Genomic DNA, 8498 nt, shown 5'->3' on the forward strand with positions numbered 1-8498 from the left:
CTCTATATTTGTGCATTCCCCAATCTCATCTGCAAATGCTGTTACCAGTGAGCCCAGGTACCATTAAATGTTTATCCACCACTAAAAAACATTAAAATCCAGTAACAAATTTTACAATGATGTTGGTATTCCCGAAATTTCTTTCTTTCTCTTTCTTTCTTCCTTTTCTTCCCTCCATTCTTTCTTTCTCTCTTTCTCTCTTTCTTTCTTTTTTATCTCTCTCTATCTCCTTCCTTCCTTCCTTCTTTTTATTTAGACAGAGTCTCACTCTGTCACCCTGGGTAGTATGCTGTGGTGTCATAGCTCACAACAACCCCAAACTCCTTGGCTCAAGTGGTCCTCTTGCCTCAGCCTCCCAAGTAGCTGGGATTACAGGCACCTGCCAGCACATCGGGCTAGTTTTTTCTCTTTTTTGGTAGAGATGGAGTCTCACTCTTGCTCAGGCTTGTCTGAACTTCTTTCTGAGCTCAGGTAATCTACTCAACTCAGCCTCCCAAAGTGCTAGGATTACAGACATGAGCCGCCGTGCCAGTCTCAATTGCATTTCTCATGGTTTTCAGTATGTAACACATGTGCAATTCCAAAGTCAAAGCACTCTGGGAAGCCTCACTCCCAGCTGTCCCCAGATACTCTAGTTCCCAGGCCCCATGCCCTGTAGGTAGAGTGAACAGTTCCAAACTTTGCCTGTTGTCTTTGTATAAATATTAACAGTGACCCTTTCACTCTCCAAAGTATCCCACTTAGGCAAAAAAATAATATGGTTACTCTATGGTTAACCACTTTCACTACTTCCTGCAAGCTTTCCTTTCTGAAGAATCAAGCAAATAGCAACATATATTCCTCTTTTCCTCTCTGTCTTATGCATTCTTCTCAGCACCTGCTTTTCTTCCTAACTACCCAGACAACTTTTCATAGAAATAGTCCCTCATCTCTTCCTTTTCCTTCCTTCCTTCCTTCTCTCTTTCTTCTTTTACTTTCTTTTTTTTTTCTCCTTGCAGTTACACAGCACTCATGATGTAAATGACTATAGCTTAATAACCAGTCTTCCCTCAATGGTAAATTAGATTATTTTCAAGTGTTTGTTTTTATTTTGTTTTGTTTTGGGTTTTTTTAGAGACAGAGTCTCACTTTGTTGCGTTACAGCTCACAGCAACCTCCAACTCCTGGGCTTAGGTGATTCTCTTGCCTCAGCCTCCCATGTAGCTGGGGACTACAGGCTCAGGCCACAACACCCGATTATTTTTTTGTTGCAGTTTGGCCGGGGCTGGGTTTAAACCCGCCACCCGCGGTATACGGGGCCGGCGCCTTACCCATTGAGCTACAGGCGCCAACCTCAAGTGGTTGTTATTAAAATCAATGTGTCAGAATTGCTAATTTTCACATGTGGAATCATGTCCTTAGGAAGATACCTGAGTATCCTGAAAGCCGAGGCACTGGGTCAGGTTCAAATGCATCTGCAATTCTGATAGATACTGCCAAACTTCCATTGGGGTCATGGCATTCTACAGTCCTAAAACAAGATGTGAACAACCAAGCTTTCGTATCACCTTGCTCTTAAATGTTTTCCAGACTACATGACTCAACTCAGAATTAGAAACTATGACCCAGACAGGAATAATCTCTGCTTATCCCCTTTTCAAAACCAGACTCAGCTACCTAGACCTGCCAAAGAAATGCTAGCACATTAATAGGTCATTCCAAGAGTGATAGAATCTGACAATTTTTTTAAAGTTCCTCTTCCTACTTTCACATTGTTAGTGGAACTGCAAACTATTACAGCCTCTTTAGAGAGAAGTACGAAGAATCCTCAAAGAACTCAAATTTGACCTTCCATTTGATACCACAATTCTATTACTAGGCATCTACCCAGAAGAAAAAAATCATTTTATCATAAGGATATTTGAACTAGATTGTTTATCACAGCTCAATTTATAATCACCAAGCTATGGAAACAACCTTAATGCCCATCATCCCAGTAATGGATTAACAAACTGTGGTATAACTACACCACAGAGTACTATTCAGCCATAAAAAATATGGAGACTTCACATGTTTTATATTAACTTGGATGGAGTTGAAACACATTCTCCTTAATAAAGTAGCACAAGAATGGAAAACCCAATATCCAATGTACTCAATAGTAATATGAAGCCAGTAGATGAGCTAATACACACCCACATAAGATAAAAATTCTATTCAATTCAAATTGGGGTGAGGGGGAACAAGAGAAGGGGGAGAGGAGAGGCTGGGAGAGGATTGCTGAGCTCCAACTTAATGGGTACAATGTAAGGAGTGCATGGCACATCTTTTGGGGGCAGGACATAACTACAAGAGGGACTCTACCTAACAAATACAAATATTGTAACTTAGTTGTTTATATCCTAACATTAACTTGAAGTTAAAAAAATAAAAATAAAAACAGGCTCGGCACCTGTAGCTCAGTGGCTAGGGCACCAGCCATGTACACCAGAGCTGGTAGGTCCAAATCTAGCCCAGGCCTGCCAAACAACAAGACAACTGCATCCAAAAAATAGCCAGGTGTTGTGACGGGCACCTAAAGTCCCAGCTACTCAGGAAGCTGAAGCAAGAGAATCGCTTGAACCCAAGAGTTGGAGGTTGCTGTGAGCTGTGACACCATGGTACTCTACCAAAGGTCACAAAGTGAGACTCTGTCTCAAAATAAATAAAATAAAATAAAATAAATAAGTTCCTGTTTCTTATATCAAATGCTTACATTGACACTAAGAACTTTCAGTATATTCTTATATTTTCTTTTCAATGATTAACAGTTTTTATATTAAATCTCCTAATGATGTGGTTGCTAATTAATGGGGCTGCTTTAGTCTGCTATGTAAAGAAGGTAAATAAGAACTCTGAATAACTGGGATTATAAAGATTGCATATATAGCATGTGGTAAGTATTTACCTATGGTCATACTTTCTAAACCCTGCAGGCTGATGAATAAGCTAGACCAATTGCCCAAAGCCTGCTGGTGGAAAGTCCTTGCTAGAATACAGGAAATGAAGCTACAGCTGAGGCTGCTCATTAGCAAAGGGTTTCTCAAGCAGTGGCCCTCAGGCAACCCGCATTGAGTCATCTACAGTGTAAGTTAGGAGGGTAGATTCCTAGCCCGCACCCTGTATCTGCCCACTTTCTCTTTGCCAGTCTCTTCCCACACCATTGTTGCGAGCATTGTCACTGTTAACCAGTTAGTGACCAAATGTACAGGACACCAGGTCAATGCCCTGTAGGAAATCCTAGCTTGCCTTATCCTGATTTTTAAACATATTTCTTTATTTGGTTGTTTTACAGTCTCATGATTTTTTTTTATTACAATATTGCTTTATTGCAGCCATCTGGAATTGAACCTACAACATCTCTACAATATCAACATACAAATACAGATGTACGTATATAATCTCCTATTACTTCTGTTTGCTAGAGAGCTCTCACTAATAAATAATGCAAAAATGAAAATATAGGATGAATATTAAAATAGACTTAAATTTCAGCTCGGCACCTGTGGCTCAAGTGGCTAAGGCGCCAGTCACATACACCTAAGGTGGCGAGTTCGAATCCAGCCCGGGCTTGCCCAAAACAACAATGACAGCTGCAACCAAAAAATAGCCAGGCGTTGTGGTGGGTGCCTGTGGTCCCAGCCTCCTGGGAGGCTGAGGCAGGAGACTTGCTTGAGCCCAGGAGTTAGAGGTTGCTGTGAGCTGTGATGCCACAGCACTCTACCCAGGGTGACAGCTTGAGGCTCTGTCTCAAAAAAAAAAAAAAAGTCCATCCGACAGACACAAAAACATTCATAACATCATTACTCATGGTAAGTCAAAACTGGGAATTACCCAAATCTCCATAATATTGAAATACATTGTGAAATATCTAAGTAATATAATACTTTACAATAGAATAAACAATCTACAACTATAAACAACAATGCATGTTAATTTCAGACACATTATGTTGATTGAAGGAAGCCAGAAACAAGATACTTCATGCTGTATGATTCCAGGAATTGATCTTCTAATTTCCAATAGAGTTTAAAGAAAGAAAAGAATATCAACAACCCATTTTCTTTTCTTTTAAGTCACTTAGTGTAATCTTGTGTTATTACGGATCTGTAGCTTAACCTCAGAGAAGCAAAGCAAGTTTCCTCTGAGCCCTTTAAAACTGATGAACTATACATATAAGGTCAAAGGCTAGTGCAGGCAACTGGCTGAGAGTGATTCAGGTACATGGATGCTCAGTCTGCCCCAAATCCCACAGCAGTCACTGAGTCACCATGGTAACTATGCTGGCAAAGCAAAGGTGGAAAACAACAAAGGACTATTACTCTGATTTGGTTTCTACAATATGCTAGGAATTGAAAGGAACTGACATAACCACTTTAATAAACCTTAAGTATTCCGCGTAATACAGACTTCTCAAACCTTCAGGGATATAACCATATATATGAGAGTTGTCCAGAAAGCATTCAGCCATATATGTCTCTAATTTTCATATTACATGACTGGATACTTTCCAGACAGCCCTCCTGTGTGCATATACACACATTCACATATGCACGTTCTCTCTCCCCTTCCTCACCAAAGAATCCAGGATTATTAGGTGAGGGAAAAAATACTACAATTCAACTGAATCAAATCTAATAACAAATGAAAAGTTGGGAGTACCATAGCTATTTTTTTAGAGATTGATTTTTCTGGAGAAGAGCTATAGAATTGTTTCTAAGACTTTTTCTCAAGTTGGATAACTCAGTTTTGTTATGATGTCTATTCTTCCCAAAATGATCTATGCTTTAAATGAAATACCAGCTTTCAATGAAAATCCTAACTGGAGGCTCGGTGCCTGTACCACAGTGGTTACGGCGGCAGCCACATACACCAAGGGTAGCAGATTCGAGCCCAGCCTGGGCCAGCTAAACAACAATGACAACTGCAACAAAAAATTGGCGGCATTGTGGCAGGCACCTGTAGTCCCAACTACTTGGGAGGCAGAGGCAGGAGAATCACTTGAGCCCAGGAGTTGGAGGTTGCTATGAGCTGTGATGACACAGCACTCTACTAAGGGCGACAGCTTGAAGCTCTGTCTCCAGATAAATAAATAAATACATAAAATAAAATCCTAACTGGATCTTTTTCTAGAAATTCACAAGCTGATACTAAAATTCATTTGGAATTCATTTGGAATTGCACTATGGAAAAGACCTTTCAAAAAAAAGAAGACCAAAATTGGAGAACAAACACTACCTATTTTCAAGACTCATTTTAAGCTTACAATAATCAATACAGTGTGCAACTGGTGACAAGGTAGACATTAGAGTAGTAAAATAGAATAAAGAATCCAGAAATACAGCACCTGTGGCTCAGGGGGAGGGCGCCGGCCCCATACACCGAGGGTGGTAAGTTCAAACCCGGCCCTGCTGAACTGCAACAAGTGAACAGCCAGAGGTTGTGGCAGGCGCCGGCAGTCCCAGCCACTCGGGAAGCTGAGGCAAGAGAATCAATCGCCTAAGCCCAGGAGTTGGAGGTTGCTGTGAGCTGACACCACAGCACTCTACTGAGGGCGATAAATTGAGACTCTGTCTCAAAAACAAATTGTGCTACACTCATATATTAGAATACTTCTCATCAATAAAAAGTGGGAACTACAGAAACATGCAACAAATAGATAAATTATAAACTGTGTGGGTGTTTGGTCTTAGTCCTAGTATGTAAGGACCTTGGAAGTCATCGCTCCATCACAATGAGCCAAAAGCTAAAAAGAAAAAAAAAAGTAAAAAACTCAACTCTTCTTATATCCCCAGGGAAGTGAAGTCAAAGTGGAAACATCAGCTCCCAAAGTGGAGAATCAGACAGATGAACGTAGAGAACCACAACTTACTGGAGCACAAACACAACAGCAAAACCTGCATGAAAACCAAAGCAGATACGAAAATGTAAAATCTAAGTGATATATTTCAGAGACTCAGTTAAAAACTGAGAGTTAAAAACTCTAGGGGATTGAATGGTAAGTCTGTGTTTAGTTCTTTGAGGAATCTCCATACAGTTTTCCATCAGGGGTCCTCAAACTTTTTAAACAGGGGGCCAGTTCACTGTCCCTCAGACCACTGGAGGGTCAGACCGTGGGCCCTGGGACGAGTTGGCTGCTAAGCAGGACAGGCAGTGGTGGCAAAAACACCCAGCAGGCCAGACAAATGTCCTAGGTGGGCCGCATGTGGCCCATTGGCCATAGTTTGAGGACACCTGGAAGCGGTCCATTCTCCATCCATCCATACCAGCATCCTGCAATCCCACTACTGGGTATCTGGGGAAAGGAAGTAACCAACCCCAGCCCACTGCAGTAGGCTAAATATGTTGATTGGCTTGATTTAATCATTTCACAATGTATAAATATATCAAAACGTGGGTGGCACCTGTGCCTCAAAGGAGCAGGGTGCCAGCTCCATATACCGGAGGTGGTGGGCTAAAACCCAGGCCTGCCCGAAAACTGTGGGCATGTTGTTGTTCATCTACTGGTTTCATATTAGTATTGAGTATATCAGTTAACTGATTTTCCATTCTTGTGATACTTTACTGAGGAGAATGTTCTTTAACAGGTCAATACAACTCAACCCTATTCATCAGCCAATCTGAACGGCAAGACTCTGCTTGTTTACCAACTCATGTTGGTTTCTAGGAAAAAACTCATGATTTTTTTAAAAAAGTTTTTATTATAGAAAAACTACCTGGGCACTGTGGCAAATGCCTGTAGTCTCAGATACTCAGGAGGCTGAGGCAGGTGGATCCTTTGAGCCCAAGAGTTTGAGGTTGCTGTGAGCTATGACACTACCCTACTCTACCCAGAGTGACAGAGTGAAACTATATTAAAAAAAAAAAAAATGAGGGGAACTGATGAGCTCCGACCTAATGGGCACAAAGTAAGGGTACGTGGCACACCACCTGGGTGAGGGACACAGCTATAAGGGGGACATTACCTAACAAAGGCAAACATTATAACCTAATTTTGTATATTAATCTGAAATTTAAAAGAAACTTTGAAAAATCTTGTCTTCAAATGCAAACACTACAGAATAATTCAAATTTAATAAAATAATCAAAAAATGTGTTTATTATGAAAAATGTCAAACATAGTGAAAGTAGAAAGAATAGAGCAATAATCTCTATGTATCACTCATCATCAACTTCAACAGTATCCACACGTGACCAGTTTGGTTTCATCTGTAACCCTCTCAGTGTCTCCGGACCCCCTGGGAATCCCAGACTTCATATTCTCTGTCTGGAAACACATCATGGTCTGTACCTAGGATTCCTCCTGCTCCCACAGAGAAGCGGCCCAGGGAAGGGAAGCGAGGCCTCTGGAGGAGGGGAAGGGGAGTGGCCCCCCAGTGTCTGGAGCGTGTCCTCTGGGTTGTTCTCTCCTGCAAGGCATAGTCTATGGTCTCCCCTGGTTTTCCCCTGTCTTTTAAAGGGACTATCCCTGCTCAGCTGTTATGCCTTCAATATTTTGGCAAACATTTTTCACCTTTAATGAATTCGGTTTCTGAAATTCACCAGCATTTTGCCCTGTTTACTATGTAAGCATTTAAATTAGAAAAATCACTTACTCCTCTACAATCTTCAATATCCTGCCTGAATTGGAAGTCAATCTTTTTCTCTTTTTTTTTTTTTTTTTTTGAGACAGAGTCTCATTCTGTCATCCTCAGTAGAGTGCCGTGGCATCGTAGCTTACAACAACCTCAAGCTCTTAGGCTCAAGCTATCCTCATGCCTCAGCCACTACAGTAACTGGGACTACGGGCACCTGTCACAATGCCTGGCTAGTTTTTCTATTTTTAGTAGAGATGGGATCTCACACTTGCTCAGGCTGGTCTTGAACTCCTGAGCTCAGGTAATCCACTTGCCTCAGTCTCATAGAGTGCTGGGATTATAGGCATGAGACACTAAACCTGGCACTTTTTCTCCCTTTTTAAAGAAACAGATGGCCATACACAATATAATAATTCCTGTTTTTATAGAGAATGCCCAAGTACTTTTTTAACTGTGTCATAAATTGCTACTTTATGGTTTTACAGTCTGGATAAGCTACCATTTGTGATGTCCTGAACCCTAAAAGCCTTAGATTAAAACCCAAACTTAAACAGCAGGCACTAAAAAAGAAACCCTTTAACCATTTTTGAGTTATAGTATCACCTATTACATTGTCAGAGGAGATGCTGGAAGATTAGGCTATCAACTGAGCTTAGTCCTCGTATCAAAGGGCTTCTTGCTGTTGGCACTGCTTTTCATGAAATTGGCAATTTCACATTCTGACTTCTACAGATTCTCTTTCCTCCAATAAATTTCTGTTAGCAAAGATCTTTTATCACTAGATGAACACTGTCTAAAGAGATCTATTTCTTTAGCCTTAAGACACCACTGAAGTCTTGTGAAAGACCATGGTTTCAGTGCAAGAAGCAGGATTGGGACACAAAGCTCATATTTCTCAGCCTG

The sequence above is a fragment of the Otolemur garnettii genome, unplaced genomic scaffold, assembly GCF_000181295.1.
Source record: "Otolemur garnettii isolate 467f Iridium unplaced genomic scaffold, OtoGar3 scaffold00061, whole genome shotgun sequence".
Lineage (NCBI taxonomy): Eukaryota > Metazoa > Chordata > Mammalia > Primates > Galagidae > Otolemur > Otolemur garnettii.